Here is a 14808-nt window from a genome sequence, read left to right as displayed (position 1 = left end):
CCTTGACAAAGCACTTGAACCTTCTCTTCTCTTACAGCTCTATCAACAAACAAATTGAACAACCATGGCAACATCACCCATTTCTTTCTCAGTCTCACTCTCACAGGAGACCACTCACTCACTTCATTTCCAATCCCAACATGACAAATTTGGAATAATTTGTATTTTTCCTAACTATACAAACCTGAAGCTCTTTACCTAGGAGTATTATTTCGGCACTAGCTGGAAACCAGCCGTTAAGATTTTACGAGGTGTCTATCCTCCGCTAGTTAGCAGGAGGGAGGTAGAAGGGGGGTAACCCACCCCATTGCTTACACTTGCACTAGTAAACACCATCACTTTGCAATAGCGGCAGGATTTGTGCGGGAAGGTGATGGCGGGACCAGTACTGTATGTGTAAAGAGCTCCAGGTTTGTATTGTTAGGAAAAATGCAAATTATTCCAAATTTGTCACTTGTTCCAGCACTAGATGTAAACTTTACAGAGCGAAAGGAAACTCACCTCATGATGGGTGGAAGTCCCTAAAATAAATTGGCTACAGACTGTAGCGGGGTATCCCTCTGCTACAAGCGAGCTGTTTAGAGGGAACCCTGACACCTCGTGATCCTGAAGGATGATGGTCTGGCCAATCGATACTAGAGTAGAATTCAGCAATGTGACTTGACCAGGTAAGCGTAAAGTTGGAGCTATATCCCTCACTTAACCTAGGCATTGTCCGACTCCACATCGCTTGGAGGACAGGGACATAAATATATACATATATATCAGGTTGTACAAAAGCATGTGAGAATGAAAATAGTCTTACTTGCACATAACATCTGCCCTCAACCAACTGCTGCTTGTCCTACAAGGGAATTGAGGTGTTAGTTGACAACGCTTTACGCAGCCACCACAGGATCTAAGGTGAACGTGTCTAGGTTCCTGTGGGTTGCGTGTTGCAGGTAGTGGGCTGTGAACGTAGTCTGACGCTTCCACAAGCCCGCTTGTAACACCTGTGTCACAGAGAAATTCTTTTTAAACGACAGGGATGTTCTGATACCCTTGACATCAAGGGTATGGGGACGGCAACTGGTATGAGAGTGGTCTTGTTAAATAGCTCTCTCAATTACCAGCCTAATCCAGGAAGAAATCAAGTTTTTTGTGATCTTCCTTTTATTCTTCCCCATGCTTACGAAGAGCCTGTTAATCTATGGGCAGGCTCTCTCAGTTTCCTTCAAGTATCTCATTAGCACCCTCACAGAGCAGAGTAACAGCTGATCAGAATCATCCGTTGCAGACCGGAGACTCTCAATATGGAAGGGCCCGAATCCAGGATCCAATACAGCCTGATTCTGAGTCTCAGCTACGAACTCAGAGACGAAACCGTGTATCACTTGCCCCCATCCTATAGAATGAGCAATGTTATAGGACAGACCATGAAACTCATTGACTCTCTTTACAGAGGCCAGGGCTAGAAGGAAGACCGTTTTCAGGGTCAAGTCTCGATCTGAGGCTTCCTAAAGAGGTTTGTTAGGGGCTCTTTTCAGTGAACGTAGAACTTAACTACTTTCCAAGGTGGTCTGACTTCTGACTGTGGGCATGTGTGCTCAAAATTTCGTACGAATAGAGACAACTCTGTCGAGGAGGAAATATTAAATTTGTTTAGCTCTAAGATGAGGTTCAAGGCCGAAGGATAGCCTTTTACCGCCGGCACTGAAAAAAATTTTTCCTCCCTGAGGTATAGTAAGAGCTCCACTATTGTTGGAATAGCGGCACAAGAGAGGAACAATACCTCATCCACGACACCAACCACAAATGACGGACCACTTTGCCTGATATACAGAGGCAGACGACTCCTGGATGTATCCTACCATACTTTTTGCAACTGGTCTCGAAAAGCCTCTCTTTTCAAGCAGATGCTGGATAACCTCTAGGCATGAAGACGAAGTGATGGAATCACCTCATGGAACATCATAACGTGTAGTTGTTTGAGTAGATGAGGAAGTGTAGGGAGTTCCCTCTGTGTCTCTGTCGGCAGACGCAGACAGTCAGGAAACCATTCTGCATGATGCCACAGTGGAGCTATTAGGGTCACCAACAGATCTTGAGATGCAATGACTTTGAGAGCTTCCTTACTAGGCAGAAGGGGTGGAATGCAGACACATCTATTCTGTCCCAGGGGTGTTGAAAGGTGTCCTGCCAGAACGCCTGTGGGTCCGGTACTGGAGAGCAGTACACGGGAAGCTTCCAGTTGAGGGACGTTGCAAACAGGTTTATTGTCAGCGAACCCCACAAAGTTAAAACTTTGTTGGCTATCCGTTGTGTCAAGGACCATTCAGAGCCTGCTCAGATTGTCCATCAGCATGTTCTTCTTCCCTGTATGAACCGGGCCAAAAGAGCTAACAATCTGTTTCCCGTCTACTTGAGGATTTCTACAGCCAGATGGAATAAGGGCTGTGAAAAGCTCGCTCTCTCTCTCTCTCTCTCTCTCTCTCTCTCTCTCTCTCTCTCTCTCTCTCTCTCTCTCTCTCTCTCTCTCTATGCAACATGAATGAAACTTCGGTTAACGTTATTCGATTCAACTCAGAGTACAAGCAAATAAAATATGAGAGAAGCATTTCAAATAAAACTACTGAATTGGAATTAATGTGCTAATTGGAAAATAATAGATCAAATAATAATTGTTTCTTTTAGTAAATATGAAATATCCTTCGGTAGCATGCCTTAATAATAAGGGAGTTATATGATCTGAAAATTAGGCTGGGGTCACACATCTGCAACTAAGGTCTGCGACTTGCTGCGATGTTGGAAAACAGCCGTATTTTTCGGTATCGCCATTCTACAAAGAATCCCCCTCGAATATGTGCAGAAATACGCGGGAGAGTTGCTCAAGCTGTCGCGCTGGCCGGCGAAGTCTCGCATGAGGTTAGGTCGCGACCACGTTGTGAATTTTTTGGTCGGTTCAAAACTGTGGCGACCTTCTGCTGCGACTTTTGTGAGCTGTGAATCTTTGCAGCGGAGTCGTAGGCAAATCGTACCACACTACGACTTGGCAACGGTTCCTTTGCAACAATTGCAGGTATGTATGACGAACTTGTTGTAGGAGCTAGCGAGTATATGGAGCTTACAATCTGACAACACAGTTTCCCGCCGGCTTGAAGGCAGGAATAAAGAAATGCTCGGCCACAGTTCGCAGGTCGTCCAACTCTGGTTACTATGAATGAAATCAATAAAGAAAATGAACGTGAACAAATAAAATCTGGAATCAATATAAATGACTTAAATACAAAATAAAGAATATGAATGGATAAAAAGATGTTAAATTGTCACTGAATGTAATCAATAAAGAAAACGAAAGGGGACAAAATCTTCAATCATTATCAATGATTTAAATAAAAAATAAAGAATATGAACAAATAAATAATGTTAAATCATCACTACAAATGAAGTAAATACAGAAACTTCCCTTCATATACCTCCTTGCCAATCATCGTGCACTCACTGCCAGGTTGAGTGGCAATCTAGTAGTAATCGAGTGGTAATTGAGCGGTATTCTTAAGCCCTCAATAAATCTCACGGGAATCCGCACTAGTTCCGACTATTTGCAGGGTTAATCCCATACTGAATACAGTAGGCAGCGGCTCCCATTCAACATGCTCTGCAACAGTCACCCAAGTCCAATAATAAGTGAGCAGAAATCTAGCAGGAAGCATGCAACAGCTTATTCCGACATAAAACAGCAGAACAATTGCTAGACTTTCAGCAATTTTTAGGATTTTTTAACATCGCAGTGAGTCACAGAGCTTAATTGCAGATGTGTGACCCCAGCCTTAGTCGTCTAGGTAAGGTTGATTAGCTGATTTGAATGCAAACAATGAATAAAATTGTAATTTTCTATGTTTTCAATTATAAATATAATACTAAAACGTAAATATTACATGCATTATTATTGGATACAGTTAAGAAAAACAATATGACAAACAGACGAGACAGGGGCGGGTAGTCAAGTTCCTTCTCCTTGCAAATTTTCTCCGCCACATCTACGCTAATTCAAATAAATTAGCAAAATCAATGAATTTGGGAGATGCGAGAACAAATGAAAGATAAGAATGGGAATACGTGGAACGAGGAGGTGGTTTAGAATGATTAATAAGATGAAAATGACCAATGAATGCTAAAAAAGAGGCGATGAATGAAATTGCGAAAAATAAGAAGAATCAAAGGAGTCAGAGAGATACGTTGATGTGTGAGGGAGAGCAAAGTAAATGTATGAAAGGGATTTGGGAAGGAATTGGGAAAAGGATTACGGATATAATAATAATAAGTGAAAGACAATAATAATGTGAAGGAGATATCATACTAATATGTATGATAGGTTATATCAGTGAGGTAATTCTGTAAAAGTGATGGTCATATCAGTGGGATAATATCATGAAAGTGAATATAGGTTGACGACAGACTATGCAGATTTGATCAGCTGATTTGAATGTAAGCAATGCATAAAATTATAATTTGCTGTTTTTAATTATAAATACGATACTAAAATGTGAATATTACATGCATTATTATTGGATACAGTTAAGTGAATCACCAGTTTAATCAAAATACGGTATATTTCAAATATAGCTGTAATTTTTTACCACCGTATATGGATACACACCTACAGAGAGAGCTAGGACCAGCTGGGTGTAGAGATGGGTAGTGGCGCGCAGCATTCCCAGAGTAAAGGAGCGCGGGCTATTTGAAATCATCACCCAGCTAGAATTCTATCGCAATTTTTATGAGAATTTTTATCTAAAAGGCATTGCATTGTTCTTGGCTATCCCAATGCTGTTGCCAACTATTAGAAATCAAATTCTTAATGTTGGGTAAATAATCAACACACTTTTTTTCTCTCCCCTCGGGCGCAAAAAAACCAAACCGCGAAGCAAGAAACCGCGATTAACAAGGTCTGACTGTGTTTGCCTTTCCTCTAGACAAAGTTTCTAGTGTACGTGTGTCTAGATGAAAACTCGCTAGAAGGAGCAATGCACGTAGCAATAGAGTGCGTGCCTTCTTCCAGTGAAAGGGCTCGCCCTCCCATCTCGGTAGATGGTAGTGTGCACAACATTATGCAGGACTTATCCGCTGTAAGTAGGTCAGCGCACCCACTTGCTTACGCGTTTAGGAGAGAAACTCAGGCAGTTGCTTCGCGCTTATGAGAAAACAGCAAATCAGATTGTACCTTAGAAGAAGGAAAACCTAAGAGGGCTTGACCTCGCATAGCGTTACGACGACGAGGGAGAGGGATCATAGGCAATCACCTCCCACCATCATCATCCAGCTCCAAAAAGCTGTGCTCTGATAGGCTACAGCAAGGCATGGATGAATCCAATGCCCGTAAGTGGAACACCCAGGGGGAAGGTCACTCAACAATCAACCCATTTTGCTCCTGACGGCAAATATTTTCGTGGGCGAGGAGCTTGCTTAACAGAGGCTGGCAAAGGGGATCTTTCCCTCGTAAGGGAAGATCATCCAACACCTGATGAAGAGCGCCCCTCCCTCGGAATGGAAGGTTTTTCAACACCTGGAGGCGCCCCTTCAGACAGCTCACTTCGTCTCCCTTCCAGTCAGGTGAACCCAGAAAAAAGATCAATTCTAGGGTTCCTCCGACAAGTCACTCCAAGGAGTACTTGTCAGCAACTGCTCACGCCCGCCCGCTGAACCTGAAAAGAAAGATATGAAAAAGGAAAATTTTTCACTCTTTAGGCAGTTGTTAAATCAAAATGAAATCTTTTATTTAGGATAATAGCAGGGGAATCAGACATGTCTGCACTCTAAGAAGCCGAAAAAAAAAATGTGACGGTGTTTACTAGTGTTGCTGTAAGTGGGGTAGTGGGTTACCCCTGCTAACCCCCTCCCCATAAATAGTGGACGGTAGTTACACCTCACAAAATCTTAATGGCTGGTTTTCAGCTAGTGCCAAAATCTCTCTTATTCTCATTTCTCATCAGTCACCTCAACACCTGCAACAACAATTATATCTGCCTCCTTATTATCTTCAACATTCAGCAACTTTTCAAAATATTCAGCCAACCTTTTCCTGGCCCCATTTCCTTTCAATAACCTTCCATTTTCATCTTTCACTCTCTTTCCATTCCTCGATCTATCTTTTCTTACTCTTAATTTCTTTCCAAAATTTCTTGTTATTCTCTTCATACGAACGACCGAATCCCTGAACCCACCTCCAGTCAGCTGCCCTCTTTACCTCAGCTACTTTACAATTTATTTCCACATTTTTCTCTCTATATCCTTTAATATATGTTACATACTCCCTATAAAACGGATTTTGAGCGAAGCGAAAAATCTATTTTTGGGTGAGATGGCCATGACGTCCTAATGGAAGGTTCCTTTAGTAGCTTCCGGAGGGTATATATGACTACAGTGATATTCCCAGAGAATCAAACCAAAGGTTTCACAGAATTCTAACTTCTGGCGCGAGTACCTTTAAGATTACTCTCAAGGGTATCGTATATCATCAGGGGACGTATTCTTGACACGCCACATGGCAATCTGCACCCTGAATAGCCTTTACGCCTCGAGGGGGAATACGTGGCAGAATAGAAGGGTAACCGCAACAAAGATTACCCTGGTTCCCCTACTACAATCGTATCACAACCGCGCCAACTCCCTCTGGCGGTCATTCTTTGTAGCGTTGAGCAAGGTGCTACAGGTACAGTAGATCAGGGGGGGAAACCATGAAGATCTTTTCATAGAGAAGAAGGGTGGGTCCATTAGGATGTCATGGCCATCTCACCAAAAAATAGATTTTTCGCTTCGCTCAAAATCCGTTTTCTGGGCTCTGACCCGTGCCGTGCCGCCCAGTGAAATGCTCCTTTTACATCATTTCTAAGGTAATAACTGCTATGAATTTACCAGAGAAAAAATTGTATAGGAATGCTAGGTTGAACCCAGCTCACTCACCTAATAAGGTGTCGGTATAAATAACTGGGGCGTGATAAATCACAACCAGAGGTCTCGCACCATTTAGATAACTCCTGTCAACATCCCCGAACAGCGAGAAGCCGTTCAACAACCCAACTTCAATCGCTACTACGAACGAGCCCACCCACGCTAGTGACGTCACTCCTTTTCATAGCACCTGCTTGAACGCTGTTATTCTTTTGTTGGTGTGTGTTTTCCTTTGGTTTACCCAGGATTTTTCCCAGGATGTCGGATTCTACTGTTACTCCACCTAAGTTAAGTACCAGATCTATGAGTTTTGAGTATTTGGAGGTAGTCTTGCACTTGGTTATTTAATTATCTCAGTTTTTACTTTACGCGACCCCGCATCAGGTCCGCCATGCTGGCTGGCTACCTACTCTCTCTCTCTCTCGTTCTTGATGCTTAACAATCAGTCTTATATACTGATTGTTTCTCGTCCTGAACTTTCTGGGTATCCACGGTTCACACCCCGTGTTATTTTATGCTATGGTATTTGTCTGTTATTATATTAACAGCTAGTTTATGATATTACGATATCTTGTTCATTTAGGTTGGCATGCCTGGTCGCCTTCGGACGTTACTAGTTTTACTTTGTTTTACGTTTCACGTTCGTAGTAGCGATCATATTAGCGTATACGTTATTTTACTAGTATTTTAGTTCGTCGGGACTTTCGCGAGGCTGTTATTATTTTATGTTTGTTGTCGGCACCTCACCGACACCTTGTTATGTTGGCAGCCCTTCCTAGCTCGGTCTCCCCCGCGCTGTTAAGCTTGGTCTTCCCCTGCCTCTCCGTTCATCCCTTCGGGTTATTTTACGTTTATTATTGTCATTATCCAGCATGCCTCCTTTTTTTCATGTATTACCATATCAGTGATATTATTATTATCAGTTTATTATCCTAGTCTTTCCGCGTGATCTTAGTCATGGGTCTCAGTTCAGGTTGGTACACCTGTTCTTCTGCCCCTCTCGTTAGCCTCCTCACTCCCCCCCCCCCCCCTCCGCCCCGACACCCCCACCTCAGGAATGTCTTCACTCGCTCTCATATGGAGGCTCGGAATCAGCCTTTGTTTCATATATCCTCGGGGATGTTGACACTGGTTATCACCTTGTTCCGTCCCGGGCGGATTCTGTTCGTGTGTGAGGCTTGTTATCCATTATTGTTCATATTTCCCCTACCCTTCCATTACTGTTTCCCCGCCGTCTCGTCTCGATTGGCCATCGGTAGGCAGGTGGGATCCGGTTCGGTCTGGGTTTTTATGTTGTGTATATTCATATTTATACACATTTTATTCCTGCTACTCCACCCGGTCCCGCACCTCACGGACCCATTACAGATCCCTTCCCCTCTCCCCCTCATATGGTGTTCCGCATTCCACGGACTCCATATACATTATTATTCCTTATGGGATCGCCGGACGTAGCCTTCGTTTATTCCCATGTCGAGTTCGATTATTCCTTGTGCCATCGACGGGTTTAACCCTCGATTCCCCTGTCCGCCTTCTCCGATAGGCTTTCATGAGCCCTGGGCTCTCAGTTGTCTCCCCGGAGCCAGCGGACCCCCCTTTTTCCACGAGGATTAATCTCATTATATATTCATACATATCTATATATATCCCCTGATCTTGACTCCCCCCCAGGGTATGATCACGATTACGGTTTGACTTATTCTTATCTATATTGTTTTACAAGCTTAAAATTAGTATTTCCGCTACAGCGGTGTATTCTAAGCTCCCGGTGCCTCCGTGCTCCTCCAGCTTACTCACGGGATACTCATGTATCTTTTATTTTACAGGCAGTACGCTGTTCCATGACGGCATGCTCGGCGGTCCTTAGCCAACCCTGCGGCCACGACGTGTGTCGCTCTCATGCCCATTGTGCTGCCCTGGTGGATGACGATCACTGTTTGGCATTCGGACAGTTGTGTTGTTTGCTACAAGCTAGCTTCCACCTTAACCTCTGAATCGGTAAGTAGTTCGTCTTAGCCGTTCTTTACAGACTTGGTAAGTGGAGTTATATTAATTACAATTAATTTTAATTGCATCATTTTACTTTGCTCCTCGCATGCCCTCCAGGGCCTTGTGTTCGCAGGCTCCTGGTCCCCTCCTCTTTTTCTCTTCGGCATGAAATTCCCTACCTTCACTAATAGCCTGTTCTCTTTCAGAGCTCCGAGCCTGCTAAGACTTCGGCTCTAGCAACCCTCAAGGTCTGGATTGGCGGATTCGCCTGGAATGTAAAGGCTAAGTAACCTTATATCTTATCGGAACAGTGGTGTTCCCTCCTTTATCCACATGCAAAAACATCTGCTGCGGTCCCCAAAGAGTTGGCGGACCAAGAAGAGACGAGCGGGATGATAACGGAAGACGTTGCAACCCTCAATCTAGACGTCGAACCCATGGTTCTTGAGGAACCCGACACAGGTAGGGAGATAGGTGAGTCAGGTGGGTCCCGGGCTGAGATTCCTCTCCTCAGCCCGACTTTCTCTTCTACTTCGAACCAATCTTCCTTTCAAGGTTTTCCGGGGACTTCCGGTGCTGATCTCAAGCTCCGGTCTGTGATCCCCAAGGTTAAGGCTCACCGCAAGCCTTTGCATAAGACCCACAAGTCTTCGAAGTCATTGAGGTCGTCCAAATCTTCCTCCACTAGAGTCCCCAAAGACTCCGTCGCCATGCCCTCGACTTCTCAAGGACCAGTCTCCGGTACGACATCTGTTCCCCCTCCGGCGGAACCATTTAACCCAGCGGATTTCTCAGAGAAGCTGTTTTCTCGCTTCGAGACAATGTTATCGTCACATACTCAGCAAGCCATCGTAACTCTTCAACAACAGCAAGAAAGGGTTGCTAATGTTGAGAACCTAGTCCAGGGTCTCATGCGTTCGGGGCTGCCACAACAGCAGCAATATGCCATCCCCGACACCTCTAAGCTTCCACCCTTTACTAAGAGTAACCCCTGGAGGTTAGCTCTACATGCCCCCTTTTCGGATGGCATGTTGTCCATTGAAGGTTTCGGAACTCGACCGATTGAGGACTTCGAGTTCTACCCACCGGGTCTGCAATTTCCTTTTCCCGGCTTCGCTCGCTTGACTGATGAGGCTCTGATTCGCCTAGATAAAGTCCCTAAGGAGATTGTGATCTTCCCCAAGGAACAGGCCCAGTCTGTTTTGGTCCGCGCCTTCAACGAGTGGGATTGTGTGAACACAATGCTCACACCCCATAAGAACTCATAGACGAGCATATCCCTACTCCATGCACAACCAAGATCATGGAAATAGCCTATCAGGCTTCCAAGGAAGAGAAGCCCTTACCCCAGCTTCGGGAGATGGAATTGACTTCCCTTCTCTTCCCTGGTGACCATGAGTGCTGGCGGAACGCCCCATCTACCTTTTCGGTAGGAAAACTGAGCCCGGACTGTGCTTCGACGCAGTTCAATGAACGCCTCCCCAAGCTACCGTAGTCCCTAATCAAAATAGAGTTTGAGACCTGGTGTAGGCTCAGTAGATCCATTAATTCTACTGCTCTATCAGAGATGACCGTTACCACTTACGACGAGGAACCTATCATTAAGGTCCTCACAAAGTCACTTCTGCAGACATTATTGATCGACACATATGACTTCCCTAACGCCAGATTCCGTTGCCGACGTCATGTATCGTCGGAGGCTACTATTCGCCATGAACCTAATAGACTCATCAAAGCCTCGGTCTGGGGTCCGGACCTCTTCCCGGAGGATATGGTTAACACTGCTCTCAGCGAGGCAGCTCGAGTTAACCAAAGCCTCAAGGTTAGGTGGGGTCTAGTTCCCAAAAGGAAATATGAATCTCCTAGTGCTCCAGTCCGTGGCAGGAAGAGGTTGAGGCCCTTCCACTCCTCACAATTCAGACAGCCTCTTCAGGTAGTGCAACCTGTCCCAGTTCAGTCTGTCCCTGTTTCACAGGGCTCCCAGCCTTCTACCTCTAAGGGCCAACCCCAACAGCAGTATGTGTTGGTCCCTCAGACACAAGTCGCATCGACTTCGTTTGCTGCCTACCCCGCCTTCAACCCCACTTACGAATCTCAGGGTTCTTTCCAAGGCTACCAGCGCCACAGAGGCTCCAGAGATGCCTTTCGTAACCGGGTTCCCACCGAGGCAAGACTTTCCGTGGAGGCAGAGGTGGCAAATCTTCATCAAGCCATTGAAAAGTTGCAGGTAGGAGGGAGACTATACAAATTTCGGGACCACTGGAAGTTCAGCAACTGGGCTTCCAGCATAATCTCCAAAGGTCTGGGGTGGAGCTGGCTACAGGGACCCCCTCCACCAAACAGTTTCTACCAACTCCCAACAGAAGAGCTACGTTCATTTACAAAGGATCTGTTGCAAAAGAACGCAATCCAAAGCGTGCATCGATTAAAATTTCAAGGTCGCTTATTCAGCGTGCCAAAGAAAGGCTCAGACAAACGAAGGGTAATCCTGGACCTGTCTCGTCTAAACTCCTTCATTCGTTGTGAAATATTCCACATGCTTACCGTCTTGCAGGTGCGGACCCTACTTCCCCGTAAGGCCGTCACCACCTCCATCGATCTTACAGATGCCTACTATCACGTTCCAATAGCAAGGCATTTTCGCCCCTTCCTAGGCTTCAAGCTGGGCAAACAAGCCTATGCTTTCAAGGTGATGCCATTCGGGCTCAACATAGCGCCCAGAATCTTCACCAAACTAGCCGAGACGGTGATTCAGGAACTTCGAACCCAAGGGATTCAAGTAGTGGCTTATCTCGACGATTGGCTGATCTGGTCGAACAACGTCCGGAACTGCCACTCGGCGACGAACAAGGCCCTCTCCTTCCTTCGACGTCTACGATTTCCGGTCAACCTCGAGAAATCCCGCCTGGTCCCGGAGACCAAGTTTCAGTGGCTGCGGCTACAATGGGACCTCAATTCCCAAACATTGTGCCTGCCCAAAGCCAAAAGGAAGGAAATAGCGAGGAACACGAAACAGTTTCTCAGAGACAAGTTGACATCCAGAAGGAACCAGGAGAGAATACTAGGTTCCTTACAGTTCGCCTCCATCACAGACATCGTCTTAAAGTCCAAACTAAAGGACATAAACAGAGTGTGGCGCTCCAGAGCGACCAAGAAACGTCGAGACAGGCGAGCTCGCCTTCCTCCAATCCTGAGGAAAAGTCTGCAGCCTTGGACGAAGGTCAAGAATCTTTCCAAGTCAGTTCCCTTGCAATATCCTGCCCCGGGACTCGTCGTTCACACAGACGCCTCCCTCACAGGGTGGGGAGGTTACTCTCAACACAAGAAAGTCCAAGGGTTATGGTCTCCAATATTTCAACAAATACACATAAATGTCCTAGAAGCCATGGCAGTCTTGCTTACCCTAAAACGTCTCAACCCAGCCAGGAATCTCCATATCAGACTGGTCCTCCAGAGCGCAGTCATAGTCCACTGCATCAACAGAGGAGGCTCCAGGTCAGCCCACATAAACCACGTTTTGTTGGCGATTTTCTCCATGGCAACGTCTTCCAAGTGGCATCTATCTGCAGTCCACCTGGTGGGAGTTCGGAATGTAGTGGCGGACGCACTTTCCCGGACGACCCCGTTGGAGTCGGAGTGGTCACTGGACAATCGATCCTTCCGATGGATCTTATCTCAGGTCCCGGGTCTCCAGGTGGAATCCAATCGCAAACTAGAATGTTATGTAGCCCCCAACCTGGACCCTCAGGCTTATGCCATGGACACTATGTCAATAGACTGGAACACTTGGAAGACGATTTATCTGTTTCCCCCGTAAACCTCCTGCTGAAAGTACTGCACAAGCTCAGATCTTTCAAGGGCCGAGTGGCTCTGATAGCCCCCAACTGGCCCAAAAGCAACTGGTTCCCCCTGTTACTGGAGCTAGGCCTCCGGCCCCGGCAGATACCCAATCCTGTTCTAACACAAGTAGTACAAACTCGCAATGTGTTAGCTTCCTCAAGGATTCTGAATGCCCTAACTTTATGGACTTCATGAAGTTCGCAGCTCAAAAGGGTGCAAACATCGATCCTCTGAATACCCTATTCCTGGAATCAGACAAAAGAGAATCCACTCTCCGTCAATATGACTCAGCCGTCAAAAAACTGGCAAAGTTTTTGAAAGACTCACAAGTTGAGAAAATGATGATGAACCTGACTGTGACATTCTTTAGAACTCTTTTTGAATCGGGCCTAGCAGCCAACACTATTACCAGGATCAAATCAGCCTTGAAAAAGATCTTCCATGTCGGTTTTGACATTGACCTGACAGATTCATACTTCTCTTCCATTCCAAGAGCTTGTGCCAGACTGAAACCATCAACTCGCCCTAGCGCAGTTTCTTGGTTCTTGAACGATGTCCTGAAGCTAGCCTCTGACACTTTGAATGAATCTTGTAACTATATGGCATTGTTAAGAAAGACACTTTTTCTTTTGAGCCTCACCTCCGGCTCTAGAATCTCAGAATTGTCGGCCCTGTCTAGAGACCCAGGTCATATCGAGTTTCTCCCTTCGGGTGAGGTCCCTCTCTCCCCTAACAAAGTATTCCTGGCTAAAAATGAGGACCCCCAAAACAGGTGGTCTCTCTGGAAGATTGTTCCACTTCCTCGGGATCCATCCCTGTGTCCAGTTACCACCCTGAAAGCCTACTTAAGTAGAACTTCCACAGGGCCCTTATTTATTAGAGAGAATGGAGGAACTATTACCCTTAAAGGAATTAGACAACAAATTCTTTATTTTATTAAACAAGCTAATCCCGAGTCATTCCCACACGTCCATGATATTCGAGCTGTTGCTACTTCAATTAACTTCTTTCATCATATGAAATTTTTTGAGCTCACAAGATATACGGGTTGGAAGTCCCCTAAGGTCTTTAAACGTCACTACCTGAAACCTTTAGAAGCTCTTAAATTTGCAACAGTAGCAGCTGGGAATGTAGTTCCTCCTGAAGGCTCTGAGTCCTGATCATAACGTCTTGCTCTGTCCTCATTCCCTCCTGCCTAGCTTTCTTATTGTCCCTACCTGGTTTGGTTATCCTTTGTCATATACCATTATGGTGTATTATTTTTATTATTCATTGATTTATTCTACCGATTGTTTTGGTTTCATCTGTGCTTATCCCTCGAGTTGATTTTATTTTAATTTGTTATTATGTATTTTGCTATATTCACATTATGCTTGAATTATTACCATCCCTATGGGATTGTTTACCATGTTTTATTGCCTTTTTATCTTGTGGATTACTTACCTTCGGGTTACTTTATTACTGTTTTCAGTGGATATTGTCCACTCATAACCATGTTGATCTCTTGCCTATGGGATTCCTATCCCTCCTGTTTGTTATTAAACTACACAATGTATTATTATTTTGTGTTATTTTCTCCCCAGGTAGTTAGCCATATTGGGTCCCTATTCTCTGGCACTATTTCACTGGGCGGCACGGGTCAGAGCCCAGAAAAGGGATTTTGACGTAGGAAAAATCTATTTCTGGGCGAAAGACCTCTGCCGCCCAGTGAACCCACCCGTCCCTCCCTTCCGGGCCCCAATCTGGGGTGCTATAGGAGTGACGTCACTAGCGTGGGTGGGCTTGTTCGTAGTAGCGATTGGAGTTGGGTTGTTGAACGGCTCCTCGCTGTTCGGGGATGTTGACAGCAGTTATCTAAGTGGTGCGAGACCTCTGGTTGTGATTTATCACGCCCCAGTTATTTATACCGACACCTTACTAGATGAGCGAGCTGGGTTCAACCTAGCATTCCTATACAATTTTTTCTCTGGTAAATTCATAACAGTTATTACCTTAGAAATGATGTAAAAGGAGCATTTCACTGGGCGGCACAGGTCTCTCGCCCAGAAA

At 45.3% G+C, this 14808-nt stretch overlaps 1 protein-coding gene and 1 pseudogene across 1 annotated transcript in view; one reads left to right on the top strand and one right to left on the bottom strand.

Annotated features, from left to right (window-relative positions):
- Positions 1 to 14808, bottom strand: part of Oseg4 (intraflagellar transport protein Oseg4) — an 821277-nt gene that overhangs the window by 379800 nt on the left and 426669 nt on the right.
- LOC137645904 (uncharacterized) lies at positions 10487 to 13107 on the top strand (annotated as a pseudogene).

This window comes from Palaemon carinicauda, chromosome 1 (genome assembly GCF_036898095.1).
Source record: "Palaemon carinicauda isolate YSFRI2023 chromosome 1, ASM3689809v2, whole genome shotgun sequence".
NCBI classification, from domain to species: Eukaryota; Metazoa; Arthropoda; class Malacostraca; order Decapoda; family Palaemonidae; genus Palaemon; species Palaemon carinicauda.
The sequence above is the reverse complement of the archived record's forward strand: the minus strand, read 5'-3'. Positions and strand labels throughout refer to the sequence as shown.